We start from the raw sequence: 4,390 nt of genomic DNA on the forward strand, positions 1-4,390 counted from the left end.
ATTGAGTAGTCTAAAGTTAAGGACTATTATAACATGACCCCATTTGGGTTTGGCAATTATCCTAAGGGGCCACTCATAAACATGTAACATACCACTTTTGTGCATTGAGGGGTATTTTTTAGTGGGGGGACTTACATGTTGTTTGTGTGCATGAGGGATTTATAAAATAGCAACTTAATGTAATTTATATATGTAGATATTTTAAAATGTAAACACATACATGGGTTCAACCATTTACATGACAAAATGTAAATTGCAAGAATAGGGGTAATTTTTAATACATGCTTGCTTGCACATGCTTTATGGGTTTATGAAGAGTGATCCCTAGAGTGCAATTAAAAGGTAGAGGATTTTAAATTTTGGTTTTTTTTTTGCCAAAATAGAGAGTGTCTTCTCGCTCCCCATTATGGGAAACCTTGCTTTAAACTTGGTGCAAAAAATTGGACAGAATTTCACAAAATTTATATTCTAATGCACACAATTTTTTTAGATGGTGCAAAAAGGCATGATCAATATTGATCTAAATCATGCCTTGTCATTTGATTTGATATGTAACATTATGCCATTTATATTTGACAATAAAAAGATGTAGGGATGTTAAAAACTCATCTTTTGGGCCAAAAAAATCATATGTTCACATCTTACAAAAATACAGGGATGTGAAAATGTCCTCTTTTGGGCCAAAACACGGAGCTCGTTAACGTGCTCCCTATTTTGGCCCAAAAGAGGACATTTTCACATCCTTGTATCTTTTGATTTACAAGTCCAAATAGGGTCATGTTACATATCAAATCAAATGGCAAGGCGTACTTTAGATGATTATCATGTCTTTGTGCACGATCTAGTAAAATTTAATGCACCAAAATATGAATTTGTGGTTAATTTGTTGCATTGGTTTAATACAAACAATGAATTGGAAATTGAACATACAAACTATCTCCTGGATGATGTGAAATTAGTGTTAGTGGCTCACAAAGTTATATGCATATTTAACCTTCTAGCATTGAGGAAACATATGGACTTTTGAATAAGTTATTATTTTTTGCTACTGAAATGGGGGATTTATAAATCTTTTATTGTTTTTTATTGCTCGCTTTTTTTGGCTCGCTCGCTTTTTGTCGCTCGCCTTTTGGTAATCCTCCAAAATTCCATAGCCTACTAATATAGATTGGGGCATTGCAGAGGCTACTGACCTGGGCTAGGTGTTGGCTATTGAGGATATGCAAGGGTGTTGGGATCCTATGGCTCCTAAGTCATGTCAATTATTTCTTGCCCTTGGCTAATGGGTGATTTCAACCTATGCTTGCATCGGAGCCGTTCAGCACTATTGGCTACTTTCTTTTGAGTTTCCTATGCGAGCTATTCCAATTCATGTTGTTGCTGGAGGAGGTCTTGGCACTACTTTTGCACTGCATAGACTTCTTCCCTAAGCCATTGTGCCTCTACCTCTTCTTGTAGTTTCTTTGTGGCTTCTTTGTCTTGCTACCTCTTAGCAGTAGCTACTTCCTCTTGGCTCTGCTCCTCCCTTCTGCATTTGGAAGAGGGCTTAGTTGGCATAGATCTTATCGAGGAGGATGTGAGCAAATCGACTTCTCATGCCGCATTACCATACCCTTCCAAAATAGGGTCGTTGAACACGTGATGATGATGGGCATGAGGAACATGGGGTTGCCGAGTTTCTCGCCATGTGTGTAGATGCTAATGATTCCCTGATAGAGAAAGTCTGACGAGATTATTTCTTTGGGTTTGTGGAGGTGGGCGAGGAAGCTGGAAGGCACCACAATATGATGCTCCGTAAGCCAGATATGTGCAAGAAGAGTGATAGCCTGAGCTGCTTTCACACCCTTCAAATGCTCTCAAATCATTCCCACTACTAGTCAAAGGCTGAGTTTGAGGGGCAGCCTTTCAAAACCCAGTGAGCCTCACCCTTTCCTTTGAGTGCAGCACATTCTTGTGTTACTGTACCTTTTTTAGGAACAAGTTCTTGTGTAACGGTAGCATCTACTCGTGTAGCTAATTCCTAAAATGGTCGTGGCCGTATTTGCTTATGAGGTCCCATCAATAGGTTCTTGTGTGTCTACCTGATTTTTAGAGGCAAGTTCTTGTACTACTATATCCTTTATTGTGGACGATGTAGGGGGTTGCATGGCACCAACAGGAGGCGTGCCTACCTTAGGCACCCATATGAGGTTGTGGCCTTGGTAAAATCCCTAGGCCACCAACTCAATATGTAATATGTTACTACCCTCGTCCAAAATCTATGTTGTGGGAGGACAAGGTCCATATACAATATGCATGGATTTCCTTTAAAAATGTCAAATATGCAAGGGAAAAATATGAAAATTTCATGTCCCCCCACCCTCAAAATATAAGGTATGTACCTTGAAAAATATGCAAGATTTTAAGATTTGTACATATTTTTCATAATATGTGAGGCCCAAGGGGGGGGCCTTTTGGATGAGGGGGGGTAGAACAAAAAATACACTAAAATATGAAAACCCATCTCCTTTCAAATTTATGTAACTTTTTCATGTGTTACCCAAATTTTAAGGTGTAAAGACATATTTGAAGCTCTTTTATTGTAGAACACAACCATTTTAATTTCAATAATTTCTACTCATGGCATATTGTTAATTTTATCTCATACTCAAGATTTTGATGGGTTTTATTACTAAAGGGAGTTGGTGCCCTAGGGTAAAATCTTTGAGCCTCTAGCAACAATTGCTTGGAAATCCACTTGTACCAGCTTTTGTTGATTTTTTGTCAGCTTGCATCTTCGAGAATGGACTTCCTTCGGTTGTGCGGTTTTAATCTTAATGGATGTAGGATGGGAGTCGAGCAGCAAAGTTGCATTCTTACCTTGGCTTAACATAGTCTTAGAAGTTAAAACCGGGGTTGTATCCTTCGGGAGCAAGTTGGAATTCTTGCCTTTGTGTGTACTCGGTGTGGTTGGGGTAGGTCAATTGCCCTTTGTAGCATTATGTTTGAATTGAAAATGGTATTAGATGAGGAAGCTTTTGTTGGGGCCTTGGGATCATGGGATCTTTTTGCTGGCCTTCTTTACTACAGGAAATGTTGGACTGGAAGTCACCTCATCGATTTTAATAACAAAGGTGCAACCATCGTGTTGCTTAGAGTTGCTATGCATTCCCGTAAATCAATTTGGCAGTTAACTTCATGTCCTTCCAAGGATAACCTGTTCATCCATAGCACCTGATGGTATAACATAGAATTTACTGGCCACACTGACTGACACAAAAATTTCAATGCAACCTATAGCGAGCAAGATTTTTACATTTACTACATGTACCATGATAGGCATAGGTTCAAGTGTTGGCTTGAATGTCAGGAGTCGGGTATACATCTCATATGAAATCAAGTTGTGGATGGCACCACCATCGATGAAGGCATTGGTTGAACATATAGTTTCCCTCCATAATTGATAATCTACTTGCACCCTTGCGAGGGAAATGTAATATCTTCCATGGGGTTAACCCTTCTAAGGATGCTTTACAAATTGCTATAAGCCCTATTGGCTTGATGTAGCCTAGCTTCTTCTATCGCTTGCCACTTCATTCGAGCGAATTCCTTTTTAAGTTCTTTTCCTCAATGGATAGCCTGTAACATTTGAAGTGTTAGTGGGCCGTAGTAGCGCTGAAACTTGCTATGATTAATGTAACCATCCATTTCAATACCATCAAGGCTCACAATTCTGCAAGACCATTGAGGTATGATTTCTACAACGCGATACGGACCCATTCCTCAATATTTTAGCTTATGTTTGGTGCTTCTTATGCTATATAGCAGCATGAGATCACCTTCTTTCAAGTCCTTGTTTTGAAGGTTATAGTCGAACCATCTTTTGCATTGTAGCTTCTCAAGTTTTATGCCGTAGGTTGCCCTCAATCTCATTTTGTCAAGCTTTTCAAGCTCAATTAACCTTTCAGGGATTTCCTTGTCAGATATTCGATCCCTAACTACAACTCTGAGTCTTGGAACAATAAACTCCATGAATATACTGCCTTACCCCAAACGCTAGGCTAAATGGTGTGTACTTTGTGGCAACCTTGCAGGCCGTTCGATATGCCCATAGTGCTACAGTGACTTTGTGCTCCCAGTCATGCGATTGGCCTCAATCATACATGCCATAATGTAGCACAAGAACTGATTTGAGCTATTGGCTTAACCATTTTCTCGGGGGTAATAGGGTGTGCATTTTCAATGCATAATGAGAAACTCACTCATTAATATATGAATTGTGTCATTTACGAAGTGTGTCTCTCTATCACTCACAATTTCAAGGGGAAGGCTGTAGTGGAATATTACATTCTCATGTGGGAACCTAGTGGTTGCTACTCTCGCATCCACTTTCCTTGTGGCCCTGGCCTCT

The sequence above is a fragment of the Dipteris shenzhenensis genome, chromosome 14 (genome assembly GCF_047967505.1).
Source record: "Dipteris shenzhenensis isolate YYH24624 ecotype China chromosome 14, Dip_SZ_1.0, whole genome shotgun sequence".
Taxonomy (NCBI): Eukaryota; Viridiplantae; Streptophyta; class Polypodiopsida; order Gleicheniales; family Dipteridaceae; genus Dipteris; species Dipteris shenzhenensis.